General features: G+C 43.1%; 1 pseudogene; it reads right to left on the bottom strand.

Annotated features, from left to right (window-relative positions):
• Window positions 1–742: 742 nt before the first annotated feature.
• Window positions 743–6,668, bottom strand: LOC119525983 (annotated as a pseudogene).
• Window positions 6,669–6,931: the final 263 nt, after the last annotated feature.

Genomic DNA, 6,931 nt, shown 5'->3' with positions numbered 1-6,931 from the left:
CAGCATGTGTGACTGGATAGCCAAGGGAAATACGGCACCAAACTTGCAGTCAAACATATGTGTACAGCAAAAATATTCAGTCTGCTATAATTTCTTTGCTTATAAACAACAGCTTTCTTTAGCCTTTTCTGCAAAGAGGGATTTGCAACCTCATTCTTATGCAATAATATATTTTTCCTTTACTCATGTTTAAGAAATTGCCCAAGTTGCTCTGTAACAAAGTCCACTACCTTAAGATTTTCTACAAATCACCTTTATCTGCATTTTAGTGTGCAGCATTCTCTGTCTCCAAACTATTGATGTACATTTCATATGTACAATATATATCATTTATATAAAAATATTAGGGTATTAACTCTAGATTCTACAGTAAAAACTGATTAAAATTGTACAAGAATAAAGTTTGTTGTTTGGATCTGTAGAGATTTCAACACAGTGGGATGTGTAGTGAATGCAAACAGAAATACAGCCACTTAATCTGGGATTTTGATTTTCTTACTTTCTGGAAAAAGCAGAAGCTGCTGATTCAACCCAAGTGACAAAGTGCCGCTTTTCCAGCTCAGGAAAGAGGTGGCCCAAGAAGCATAATTCTCGCTTCTTGGAGCCAGAACTGGTTTAAGGTCAGGCAGGGCCACAGCATGTCTTAAAAATGGGGGCTGGTGGTTTCTCAAGGCCACCAGGAGGAACAAAGATGTGACCATGTGGCCTGAAACAGAAGTGCTTGCAGCCTTTCACCTGGCAGTCAGGCTACCCTGGTCACTCTCTGACGCTGAACACAGCTGGCAAGTGTCCTTTGGCACAACAGAGACATTCTGTCAGTTTTACCTGGTAGGTTCCTCCTATTCAAATACTTTCCTGCAGAAGAATCTGTCAAACCATCAAAATCTTTCTCTTCTGACACAGCTATGAACTCCATGAAAGAATTGTCCTCAAGGATGTTTGTGGTGTGTTCTATGGTCACTTCCCTGGGGGGGAATTCCTTGACCAGTTGGCTATTTTTGCTGGGGCAGACGTCTAGTTCTGAATGGGAGCCAGTCCTACACAGTATTTTAGAGTTTTTCTTAGGAATGCTTTGGGATGATGGGCTCCCTTTGGCTAAGGCACTGTTTTCCTTGAGAGGCACCCTGATGACATTACCCTTTACCAAGCCTCTTTCTAGTTCTGTCAATTCTGTGTTTGAGGACTGTCTGAAATCATGCACAAGTGATGGTCCAGAATGTTCACTGGTTTCTGCATCCTTCATCTGAATGGCCAGCCTGTCTGAGCTGTCACTATAAGGGACTGTCATGTCAGACAGGGTGGCATTGGAGGCACTGTGGGAAAAGTAGCCACTGGTAATCTGCTGGTGATAGGGCTCTGAGACACTTCTTTCTCCAAGACCCATGAGTTAGTCAAATCTACTTTAGATGAAAACCACTCCCTGTTCTCCAAGCTGGCATTGTAAACACAAAAGTCTGCAAGCTCCACAGGTACTTATTAGCTTCCTCTTAATAGCTTCCAGCTCATTTTCTTCATCCTCCAAGTCAATATTCTTCTCATGTTTTCTATTGTGTTCTACTGGCATGCAGCTGCCATTGCTTCCTGAGGTTACAGTGCAGCCAGGGTTATGTGCCTGAGATGGAGGCATGCTCTCCTAGGTTAGAAGAGGTCTTGTTTCAAGAGCTATCCTTTTCTTATGCTCCCCTTTTACAGGCATAAGGAATTTGAAAAACTTTGGTGGCTGAGGAGAGAATGCTTTAAAAGGACTGACTGTTGAGGCATGAGGATTCTCTAATGTGCAACTGTCTTTACTCCTTCAAGGTGAATCCCTGGATGGAGTTCCACAACATGCTACATCTTGGTAACTGGAGCTGTGAGAAGACGTGTGTAACTGGTTCTCTGACCAAACTTTATCATATTTGTCAAATCCAGAAAGATCTACTCAACTGGAAGAGATGTTATGAATGTTTGGTGTACTGAGGCTTCTCAACAGATGCCGAGCTTTGGTGGAAAATGCTTCTTTGACAGTGATAGCCTGCTGCAGATGTTCAAAGCTCAGGATGTTCTCCAGCTGCAGCACACCATGCATGTACTTTTCAGTGTACATATCCCAGCCCCATGTGCCTTCATTTTTGCTCCTCGCTGCAATGAGAGCCAGCATTTCCCGGTCCTCTATCTCCTCTGTTGCTTTTGGTATATTGGATACTATTTCATAGGTTACACCACAGGAGTAAGGCACATTTTTCAATCATGTTCTCCTTTTCAAACTCTGGGTGAAACTCTGCTGCTTATAAATATTGACCACAATCCATTTTCACAGTACTAATTCTGCAGCAGCCAGATGGCTGAGTTGGACTATGTTCTTCACAATTAGGTAAATCCTTTCATTCTGTAGTGTGACCCTATTCAAGTGAATGGAATCATGAACTGAGAGTCCCAAGAGGCTGTGGCTGGAACCTCCTCATCACTGTGCTTTATCATAGGCATGTAGAAAAATGGGCTCCCATGCTCCTTGTCCAAGATGGAGTTCATGCCCATTGCCTGGGGGCTGACAAGCTGCTCTTTAGCACTGAGGTCATCCACATTCAAATCAAGGAAGATAAGTGGTATGTGGGTTTCCATTCTAGAAGGCTGTATGCAGTTGGCAGGAGCCTCTGGGATCCTGCTGCCTGGGGCTGGGACCAGCACAGCATTCCTTTCTCCAGTCAGACAAACCTTCTGTTCTATGAACACGGCTTCACACTCCACATCATCTTCCATTTTCTCTTTTTTATCATTGACTTTTTAAATCTGTACATCTAAGTATTCTCAAATTTAATGAGTGCATCAGACCATTTCTCTCTTATACAGTTTAAATCTGCTTCCTGGCAACTGTCCAGCCCTCTCTGGAGCTTGGTGGACCTGGTTGTTATACATCCAATGGATACAGACAAAATGGCTCAACCATGAGGGACAATGTCTCTGAATGCTGCACAGGCTTCACTGTTACTTGCACCGTATGGGAATCACCCTGTCTTAGTTGAAATATGCCTCCTGTGTTAACATCTTTGACCTGATGAAGTTCCACTGCAGCATATTCCCCCAACTCATTCAATTCTAATATGGAGATCCACATTTCTATTCTGCAAGTTACTTCATTCCACCTGTCATGCAACATTCTTGTTTTAGCATGAAGAGAATTGATTCCCCAGTTGGAGCTACCATTTCCTGCACACCAGTGGCACCACACTTCAGTTGTCAGTACTCTATCTGAAATGATCTCCAAAAATTCTTCTGTTACATTTACCACATAGTACTTACAGTGAGAGAAAGTGTCTGTGTAAGGGCATACTTGGACAGTGGGAAAGTCACCTTTGGGTTCACCACTGGAGTGGCCACCATAGACTCACACAGGTCCCAGAATGTGTATTGATAGAAGAAAAAATTTGAGAGGTTTAAGGGCAGCCCTATTGCCTCTTAATTTTTTCTCAGCATGTCAGTTTTTTGACTCAGTGAATCATCTCCCTGCTGCTGTCTATGATGTTGTTCTGGTTTGCTAACGCTGCTGTTATGCAAAATACCAGAAATAGATTGACTTTTATAAAGGGGGTTTATTTGGTTACACAGTTATAGTCTTAAGGCCATAAAGTGTCTAAGGTAAGGCATCAATAGGGTACCTTCACTGAAGGATGGCCATTGGTTTCTGGAAAACCTGTTACCTCAGAAAACATGTGGCTAGCATCCACTTGCTCCCAGGTTGCATTTCAAAATGGCATTCTCCAAAATGTTGCTCTTGGGACATTCTGTCCTCTCTTAGCTGCAGCTAAATGCCAAGTGTCAAATGTCAAATGTCAAATGCAAAATGTCAATCTCATTTGCTCTCCAAAATGTCACTCTTAGCTACTCTGAGCTTCTTCTGTCTGTGAACTCCTTTCTATGGTTCCAGTGATCCAATTAACACCCACCCTGAATGGGCGGGGTAACACTTCCATGGAAATTAACCAATCAAATGTTTCACTCACAGTTGTTTGAGTCACATCTCCATGGAAACACTAAATCAAAGAATTCCAATCTAATCAACACTAAATAATCTGCCCCCACAACATTGCATTAAAGATAATGGTGTTTGGGGGGACATAATACACCCAAACCAGCACAGATGTCAAGGCTCCCACTTTCATTGGAGTTCTCTGAGGAGTCATCTTCCACCATATGCTTTGGAACAGCTCTGGTAACATGCATCACTTCCACTTGGTGATGTCTGCAACCTCCCTCTGCTGGCTGATGCAGACTGTGTACTGAAGTCTCACATAACAGAATAGGCACTCCAAGAACACATTAGCCACACTTGTTAGACTGATTCTCTTGGGCTTCATAGGAAGGGTCACCTTGTTTTCTGTAGAGTCTCTTTGCCTCCTTCCACTCTTGATAAAGATCTTTCATATCAATTAATGTATTATCCAGCTTCTCAATGGTCTAAGCTTGGGTTCTCCTACCTTTCCTACTCACTTGAATAGCTGGCTCACTCACTATTTTTCCTCTCTTTCTATTGGCACTGAGGTTTGCAGCAGGGATCTGAAGAGTCACTTGGTAATCAGTGAGTTTGTTCATTTCCCCAGTGAAGAAGTTTGCTTCCCTCACCAAGGTATTAGCCTTAAATAGCTGTTCTCTCTTAATCAGGCTTTGTTTGTCAGAAGAGTTCATCCCTCTCCTCTGCCCACAGGGTCACATTCTGCTGGGCTGTATCGCTGCTGTAGACCAAGTGGTTGGGGTCACTGCTCAGAGGCTGTCTCTCATGGGACAGCTGCTGGTGGAGCTGCTCCAGTTCCCACTCATTCTTAAGCCGCTGCTCTTCAAGGGCACTCTTATTCTTCTAGGTATTGTTTCTCCAGGACCTGAACCACATTTTGAACTAGGTCATTACTGTTCAGCATTTTCATGATGACTTCCAGCTGTGCAAATTCATAGTTGTACTCTGGTTCTGAAGAAGCTACACTGGCTGCATCCAGGTCATGCTCTGTTGGACGTGTTTCTTTTTCAAAGTCTTTCAACCAATGTCGTCATTTCCTCTTAGGTTAATTAATTCTAAAAGAAGTGTTTATTTCCCCACAGGATTCTATCACTGTGCCATAGATGGATGGTACTGCACATGAGGGCACCATTTACACAGGGCCTTGCATTTTCCTTTGGAGTAAGAAAAACATCCCCATCGGATGCAATATCAATTTCACAGTGCTCAGGCTGAATTCCTATACCAAAGAGCTGTATGTCTTAAGAGGTATCTGCACCTGCCCTGGTATGATCCTTTAAATAATAAATGAGGATTTCATTGAGAGCAGGTCCACATTTAGGTTATCTAAACAGCACTTGTCATCTCCCATCTTGATGCCAGATGTCTCAAGGGAAATCCCCATACCTTCAAGTTGCCACTGTCTCCTCTGTGCAATTTCTTCTGTTTTACTCAGCTTCTCTTTCCAAATAACTGTTGGTTCTTTAATCAGCTTTTCAGATTCTTCTAGCTTCTCCTTCAATTTAGGGGCCTTCATAGCCTCAGCCTATGAGAGCTGCTCTCTCAGTTTTTCCCCTTCCTCTCGCAGTTCTCAGATGACCCTTGCATTAGGATCCTCATTGACAATAGCATGTATGAAAATCCTTTTGGCTTTGTCTGTGTATCTGAACATGGAGAGGATGTGGGTCTCTTTGTAGTTGTCTGCTGCTGGGCTAATAGTGGCTATCATGGAGGTCTGTCTGTTGCCCCCCCCCCCCAAATTGTCCTTAAGAAGCCAAGTGAGGACTGACTCTTGTTAAGGCACAAATTTGTTTTTCCCCTTGCCAGCTGCCTGGTCAGCCAGTGAAGATATAGCCCACAAGGTTGTAAAAAACTTGTTAATGTTGCTGCCTTCTTTCAGTCACTCTCCTGCAGCTCCTGTCTTAGATACTCATTCACTACCTGCCAGATCTACAAAGCTGACCTTACTGACCTTCTCTCCTGAGTTCCCAGACTTCAGATCATTAAGTGTCTGTGTAATTATTATGTTGAACTCAGCATGGGAGTGACTACTTTCTTCATTCATGTTTGTTGCAGCTACTATTTGAAATTTGTTTCCCTCAGGCATCAATGACTCAACATCCTCAAAGCTTTTTACAGGCAGTTGAGATAAACCATCCACATATGGTCCCAAAACTTTATGCTCTTGACTTTAGGAGACTGCCTGCCCTCTTTGGGGTCTGAAAGATCTTGAACTTTCTCATTATAAATTTTCAAATAGGCAACTTCAACTTTAAAGGTCTTTGATTCATTTTGCTTCAAAGAGATCCTTTGGAAATACAGCACAACAAAGTCTTGGAATAAGGCCCAGCTACTCAGCATTGACCATAATAGAGAAAGATTTTCCTGAAACTTTCCATATGCAAAAAATGCAAGCATTATACCCTTGAAAGGACTTTTCAAAAATTCCTTCCCCAAGGCACTTGAAAATCATTTCCTGACCAGCATATTTTGTAGTGTTAGGTTCATCCATGGACCAAAACTAATAATCAAAGGCAAATACCTTTGGAGGTTTCCTTTCACCCTGTTTGGTGTTAGAAGGAAGAGGGTACAGGACTATTTGAATTCCTTCCATCTCTACTATGTACGTGGAGTTCAGTTCCAGTTCTCATTGGTTCATGGGGCAGACTCTGATGGCAACTTTTACCTTGGTATCTGACATGTTATTGGTGCTTGCCTGGCCTCTAGCTGTGCCCCCTGTGCCAGAGGTGGTGACTGACATGCCAGCCACTGCTGCTCCACCATGAGCTCCATGAGGCAGCACTGGAAAGGCTGGCCTGAAGGAGCCCAGGCATGGCAGTGGCTACCATGCTATTTTTATTACTGTAGCTTTGTCATAAGTTTTAATATTGGGAAGTGTGAGTCCTCCATCATCGTTCTTGTTTTTCAAGGTGACGTTAGCTATTTGGGGCCCCTTATGCTTCC

This window comes from Choloepus didactylus (assembly GCF_015220235.1).
Source record: "Choloepus didactylus isolate mChoDid1 chromosome Y unlocalized genomic scaffold, mChoDid1.pri SUPER_Y_unloc7, whole genome shotgun sequence".
Classification (NCBI taxonomy): domain Eukaryota; kingdom Metazoa; phylum Chordata; class Mammalia; order Pilosa; family Megalonychidae; genus Choloepus; species Choloepus didactylus.
The sequence above is the reverse complement of the archived record's forward strand: the minus strand, read 5'-3'. Positions and strand labels throughout refer to the sequence as shown.